Raw genomic sequence first — 7,903 nt, forward strand, 5'->3', positions numbered from 1 at the left:
AGTGGAGGATTCCTTAAACCCAGGAATTCAAGGCCTAATTGAACTATGATCACACCACTGCACTCAATCCTGGGCGACAAAGCAAGACCCTATCTCTAAAACAAACAAACACCAAACAAAACCTGCGTATCGGAAACAGGTAAGAATTAACCAGGCTTGCCCAATATGGTTTCAATCAAAATACTAGGTCTCAAATGAGATCTTCATATATACAAGTCTTGAAAAATTATTGTTTCCATCCCACCTTCAATATGTAACTCAAAAAGGAAAACAATACCGAATAACAGAGTAAATATCAGAAAACATAACAACATCCAACTTTCTAATCTTTCCAATGAAATAATATTTTGAAATGTTTAGCATCAAAATATTTCAAGAAACATTCTTTTGTTTTTGTGGTCCTCTCTTGCTAATATCCAAATTATTAGGTTGAACTTTGTGTAGTTGTCATTTTTGTAGGTCAAAAATGGTTTAACATTAGTAATTTCTTGTGGTTATACCTAATCCAATCTGCCTATCAGGAAATTCAGCCCTGAATACATTGGCACTTGTGAATCTCTGCACTTTCCTGACTTCCTCTCCCAATTGGCAAGTAAGTGCCCTTGAAAGTAAGAAAACAAATACATACAGAGGTAGGGAGGAAAAATATTTTTATGACCGTCATCTCTCAGTATAAGTGCTGCACACATTCTTTTATTTACCTAAAAATTGAGGCAATCTAGACCTAGTGCTGAATTTCCAATATTCTCTACTTATTCTGCTATATCTTTAAGAATTTCTCTAACCATGAGGATGGGAGGAGAGACTTCCCATAATTCCTGGCCCACCGACTCCCTTCCCTGGTCCCCACTTGCCAAATCCTTTACTGTGGTTTTCTGATGTGAGCTATTATCCAAGAGAGTCCCAGAGCTGAGACGTGAACTCCGTTTCTTGGAGGGCTCCACCAGAATTCCCTGAAGTGAAAGCTTAGTCTTTTACCCACCAAGCTCCCTCTTTTTGTAGTTAATCAACTGGCTAAATCCTCTGAAGTGAAAAAGTGCACATTTTGTTGTCTGTGACTTACTGAGGGTGAATGCGTCTCACAATGGCAGACTCTATGAAACGACGATATATTAGGGATGAGTGATTTCTCACACTTAATCTGTTTCTATCCAGGACTGCCAAGTTGGTCCACCGGGCCTCGGAACTGAGATATCACATTTCCCACATTTCTTGCCTTTTTTTCTACTTGTGCTCCATTATTTATTAAGGCCTCTCGTGCACCTGGGGTTCTTCCCCAACCGGGGTCAGACTTTTCAGGCCCTCCCTCATTCTCAGGGGCTGGATTTTTCTAAGGGTGTGAAGGACTCCTACCCCTGCCATTGTCCAAATGCGCTGTTATTATGGATAGAAATAGACACAAAAGCTCGCTTGAGAGAAGTTATTTCAAAGACTTAAGGTCCAAAGGCCGATATATCACCTTTTGAGGTTTTCTTCCTGCTCTGTGTTATGGGAACGGCTGACCAATTCTGTGTGTCTATCCAATAAGACACTTTGCTTGCAAATAATTGAAAACTTAACTAAGGGATTTCTCCTCTCCCCCATATAGAACCACAAAATCCAGGGGGTGAGATAGGGTTTCAGGAAGAGCTGGACATAGGAGTTCAAAAATTGTTATAAGACCTCCTGTTCCCTCCATCTGTTGCCTTTACTTCTTTTGTTATTCACACCTCTCTCTACCAGCATAGCAGAAACTGTCAGTGTTCTACCCATGGCCCTCGTGTGAATTTATCTCGTGTGCTTCCTCTTCATAGAGCACGTAAGCTTTCTTACTTTCAAACTCTGATGCCAGCGCTGCCTGCTGCTACCCTGAGGGCTAGAAGAGCCTGGGAATTTAAGTTCCTCTAGGCGTAGACCTTAACCCATGACTGGCAGGTGCAGAGGTATAAATACCCTAACTCCCTCACCCCAGGTGGGAACAACTTTGTAGTTCAGCTTGTTCCCAGAGCTCCCACCTCCCACGGAACTTAGCCAAAGCTACCCTTCGTGGGACTTTGCTTGATAGTGTATTCTTGTGTGGTCTCCCTCCTGTCTCAGTCTGACCCCCCATAAATTCCATCAGGTTTTCCTGGGAACACAAATTCTTCTATTAGGAGACCCCAAAAGAAGACAGGCAGATTCTTTTTCCATGTTGGCCCAAATCTTTCAGATTTACATCTTTCCAGACTAAAATCTAAAGCTGTTCAATCTGAAGTCCCTTCATTTAATATGACTTTGACAGCCACAGCTCATGTACCCACCCCTAGGTCAACAGTAGTGGACACAGGGAGGCGTTCATTGTTTGACCAGATGCAACTCATATGTCTACCCTGGATCCTGAGGCTGGAACGACCTGCATCCCACAGACTGAGAGTAAAGCCAGTGGGGAGGAGTTATTGTGGAGGAAAAAAAATGGGCCTTTTATTAGAAAAACAAAAAATTGATGCTTCAGTGCAGTACAGCAGGCATTGGCAAACTGTAGTCCATGGGAGACGGCCTGTTCTTGTAAATAAAGTTTTGGTTTTTTTGTTTTGTTTTGTTTTGAGTTTGAGTCTCACTCTGTCGCCCAGACTGGAGTGCAGTGGCCGCTCCCGGCCACCGCAGCCTCGACCTGCTGGGCTCCAGTGATCCTTCTGCCTCAGCCTTCCAAGTAGCCAGAATTATAGGCATGTGCTACCACGCCCGGCTGATTTTTTGATTTATTGTAGAGATGAGGTCTCGCGGCACAGGCAGGTCTCGAACCCGCGGGCTCAGGCAATCCACTCACCTCAGCCTCCCAAAGGTGCAGGATTACCGGCTGAGCCACCAAGCCCGAATAAAGTTTTACTGTAATACAGCCACACCCATGTTTATACTATGGCTGCTTTCAAGTACAACAGCAGAGCTGAGTAGTTGCCACAGATAAGGCATGGCCTCAATATTTACGATCTGGCCTTTTAGAGGAAAAGTTTACTGACCCCTGAACACAGTATTATGAAAGGTCAGCTTGTGGCCCATCCTAAGGAAAACACCAAGAAGTAATTCATTGGTATCATCACACTTTTAGTCAGTTTTAAGCTGTTTTCTGCAAGCCTCTAAATTAGGCAAGAACTAGCTATGTGACAGTGGTTGTCAAGCTGAGTCCTGACACCCTGGGTTTCCTAGGAAGATCTTAGGGAGCAGGAGACTGCAAAGTGAGGATAGGCCTCACACACAGAGCTCGCAGAGCACGGCCCTGTTTCACCTTTATCTGTTGACCTAGATATTGAACATGAGACTCGTGGGTTGTGATTATAGAGACAATTTTGTCTTGGTCTCTCAGTCTTGCTCGATAGGGATAGTCCCTACCAATCCCTGGATGAAATGTAAGGCAGTCCTGGGACCCTTCTGTTAATTCTTAGATACCAGAATTTCCTGCAGTCACTTTAAGTCACAAAGAGTCTTAATCCAGAGATCAAAACGTAGAAGGGCAAGTCCCATTTGAACAAAGCAAATCTTTGAAAGGTGAGGTTTCTTTTTTTAAAGTATTATTTATTATAAAGATGTGGGGTACGTTTCAGGGTTAGGTATCTAAACATTGATCATGCAGGTACCCTTGTTGATGAGGTATGCCCCCCCTCCCCTAGCAGTTTCCCTCAACTGCCAGTCCCACCTCCCCTCCCCTGACAGTTTCCCACTACTGCCAATCGCTTTCTTATAGCATCATAATTGTTCAAGGTCCTCTTATGAGTGAGAACATATGGAACTCTGTTCTTTGTTTCTGTGATAAATCAATGCGTATGATCGACTCCAAATTCATCCAGGTTGCTGCAAAGTCCATATATTTGTCCTTCTTTATACGAAAGTTGAGGTTTCTAACACCCGCCCACCAGCCCGCTACTGCTGTCAGGGTCCCCCCACCTCGCCTCTTCTCACTCTCCCTGTGCCTGTGTCACTTGCCCTTCTTCCTGGCCTGTTCCCCTGTCCCACTCCTGATGGAAACAGAGAGGAGGGTGAAGACTTAAGGGAATGGGAATGCTTTGACTTGCCAGGCCGCTCTCAGAGCTTTGTGATCTCCAGACCTCCCTAGTATTCAAAACTGACCCTTTCTCTCAAGTGTCACTTTGCTCGAACCCGTAGGCTCAGGTAATCCTCTCACCTCAGATTCCCAAAGTGCTGGGATTATAGGCATGAGCCACCACGCCCAACTTGGAATCTATCATAGTGAGTGATCTATCACAGAAACAAAGAACTGAGTATCACATGTTCTCACTTATAAGCGGATCTTGAACAATTATTGTAATACTATAAGAAAAGGGTTGGCAGTAGTGGGATTCTGCTAGGGGAGGGGGGCACACTTCATCAACAAGGGTACCTGTATAATGAACATTTGTATACCTAACCCTGAGTTGTACCCCACATCTTTAAAATTAAAAATTTTAAAAAATAGAATAAAAAGAGTCACTTTGCTTGTATACTTTGGAGAGTCTTCAACACTGAAAATCTTTTTAGATTAGATCCTAGACAAGGACCTACAAATATAAATATAAGAAGTACCTCAAACAAGTAGGACATACAAAATGTAATAAGAGAGTGCCTTTTTGTTTCTCACAATCCCTTTAAAATGTTTTCCGAGGAGAACATTCTTCCTCTGTTGACTAGATGAAAATTGACCGGGCCCTATGCCTTTTCTGGTCATGTCAAGTTAGTAGAAAATTCCACAGTCACTTTACATTACAGCCTCAATTCAATAATTAAGATAATTAAAAATTATGCAATAATTATAATTATAAAAATAATTCAGATGATCCTGTCCCTTTAGCAAGACTCCAAATTTAACTTAGTCTTCTTTTCCCATGCTTCCTGGGTTTACTAGTTCCTGACTCTTTCCAAAGCTAATGTTTAAGGGAAAAGAAATGAGGGGTGGGAAGAAATGATTTTACTTGACTGATACAAGCATAAGATGGTTGGACATTTAAAGTGGACTCTTTCATGGGCAGATTCAGTTTCTTTGTAGGTTCTTCTGCTCGTTCTCTCTGATAGCCTCTTCTTTGTCTGAGGTCAGAGGTTGGCATATGATAGCAGGCAGACCAAATTCCACCTGTTGCCTGTTTTTATTTGTTTATTTGTTTGAGTTGGAGTCTCACTCTTGTTGCCCAGGCTGGAGTGCAGTGGCATGCTCAAAGCCAACGCAGCCTCAACCTGCTAGGCTTAGGCAATCCTTCCACCTCAGCATTCCAAGTAGCTAGAACTACCGACACACGCCTCCACACCCAGCTAGTTTTTGTGATTTATTGTAGAGATGAGGTCTCACCAAGTTGCCCAGGCTGGTTTCGAACCTCCAGGCTCAGGCAATCCTCTCGTCTTGGCCTCCCAAAGTGCCTCGGCCTCCCAAAGTGCCTCGGCCTCCCAAAGTGCCTCAGTCTCCCAAAGACTGAGCCAACGCTCCTGGCCTATGGCCAGTTTTTATAAATAAAGTTTTATTGAAACACACTTGTGATCATTCATTTACATGTTGTCTATGGTCGCTTTATGTGTGACAATGACTGAGTTGAATAATTGCAACAGAGACTGTGTGGCCCACAAAGACTAAAATATTTACTATCTGACCCTGTTTTGAAAACATTCCCAGTCACAAAAAAGAACAAAATCATGTCATTTGCAGCAACACAGATGCAGCTGGGTGCCATTATTATAAGAGCATTAACACAGAAACAGAAAACCAAATACCACATTATATTACAGATAAGTGTGAGTTAAACACTGGGTATACATTGGCATAAGGACAGGAATGGACGCCAGGAGCTCCTAAAGTGGGGAACAAAGGAAGAGGGTAAGGGTTGAAAGAAATGACCCATGTGGTACCATTGCTCACCATTTGGGTGACAGGTTCAGTAGAAGCCCAAACCTCACTGCCATGCAATATGCCCATGTAGCAAACCTGCACATGTATGTATTTTAGACTTGAGCCTAAAATAAAAACAAAATTTAAATTTAAAACTGTTTTAACAAAGGTTTAACATCTTTGATCTACGAGGAACTCAAATATGCTGAAAAGAAAAAAACAGACAACCCCATTATAAAGTGGGCAAAAGATATGAACAGACACTTCTCAAAGAAAGACATCTGAGCAGCCAACAGACACATGAAGAAATGTTCAACCTCACTAATCATCAAGGAGATGCAAATCAAAACCACACTGAGATACCACCTAACTCCAGTCAGAATGGCATTATCAATAACTCAAAAAATAACAGTTGCTGGAGAGGGTGTGGTGAAAAGGGAGCACTTCTACACTGTTGGTAGGAGTGCAAACTAGTGCAATCTCTGTGGAAAACAATGTGGCAACTCCTAAAAGCTCTAAATATCGACCTCCCATATGACCCTGCAGTCCCCCTACTGGGAATATACCCTGAAGAACTCAAATCACTCTATCAAAAAGATACCTGCACACGTATGTTTATTGCAGCATTGTTCACAATAGCAAGAACCTGGAATCAACTGTGCTGTCCATCAAAAGAGGACTGGATTAAAAAAAAATGTGGTACATACACACGATGGAATACTATGCAGCCATAAAAAAGAACAAAATCATGAATTTTGCAGCAACCTGGATGGAATTAGAGTCTATAATACTGAGTGATCTCTCACAGAAACAAAGATCTGAGTATCACATGTTCTCACTCATATAGTGGACCTTGAACATCCATCGTAATACTATAAAAAAAGAACTGACAGTGGTGGGAAACTATTGGGGGGGAAGGGAGGTGGGATTAACGGTAGTGAGTATCTGTCTGGGGTGGGGAGACATCCCTTATCAACAAGGGGGCCTGAACGAAGCATATTTGTATGCCTAACCCTTAACTGTATCCCACAATAGTAAAATAAAAAATATTGATGTAAAAGAAAAAAACCATTTTAAAGAAAAGAAATTTCCAATCTTTGCCCGAGGCCGTGCTTTTTCTTTGGCTGCCCACTCCAGAAAGTCGCTCAGTCAACTTCACAACCTGCTCACAGGCCACCCTTCAGGAAATAATTCCCTTAAAAATTACTCCAAGTCCCACTCCTCCCATGAGGGAGAATGCAACTGTTCCCCCACTGTGTTCTGGACCCTCCTGCCCCAGGCTGTGTGAGAACTCTCCGGTAAATTGTTTCACCATGGCCCCAGCCGCTGGGATAGATGTGAGGGGGCTAGTGACAGCCCCTTTTTCTAACTTAGGATCGGAAGATAGCGTGCCACACTCTTCCACTTTGTGTATGTGGGAGGGTAGTGGGAATTATACAGCTATTTCCAATGAAATCCTTCTGCGTAATCCATCCAATTTTCTACAACTGGTTCCTTTTATATATCTGGTATGGATGAGATGCTGTGGGTTAGCTTCGCGAGAAGCAGAGTCTGAGACATAAATTCTTACTAGGGTTGCCAGATAAAATATGAGAAACCCAGTCAAACGTAAATGTCTAATAAACAACGAATAATTTTTTAGTATGAGTATGTCCCTGATATTGCATAGGACATACTTGTACCAAAATATGATTCCTGGTTTACCTGAAATTCCAATATAACTGCATATCGTGTGTGCTTGTTTGTTTGCTTTTCCTAAATCTGGCAACTCTAGTTATTCAAGTGATTTATTGAAGGAGCACACTCGGGAGAATGGAAGCAGGGGAAGCAAGGTGAGAACAGAAGAAGAGGCTAGGCAAAGGTGCGGTCTCAGGTGGAGACAGATTTCAACCTGATTCCACGAGGAGCTCTGAAACGTGAACTGTACCGCAAAGTGGGTCTCACCGTAAGGTAAAGGCATCCAATACATCCGTATCAGTCTATCATGGTCTGTGGGTTGCCTCTCAGATGAGAGGGAGCTCATTGGTTCAGCTGAAGGCAATTCTCCAGATACGGAGGTAGCTGTGAGCCTTTGGGAGTCAA

Source organism: Carlito syrichta, unplaced genomic scaffold (genome assembly GCF_000164805.1).
Source record: "Carlito syrichta isolate Samal-C Ts95f unplaced genomic scaffold, Tarsius_syrichta-2.0.1 Scaffold313973, whole genome shotgun sequence".
NCBI classification, from domain to species: domain Eukaryota; kingdom Metazoa; phylum Chordata; class Mammalia; order Primates; family Tarsiidae; genus Carlito; species Carlito syrichta.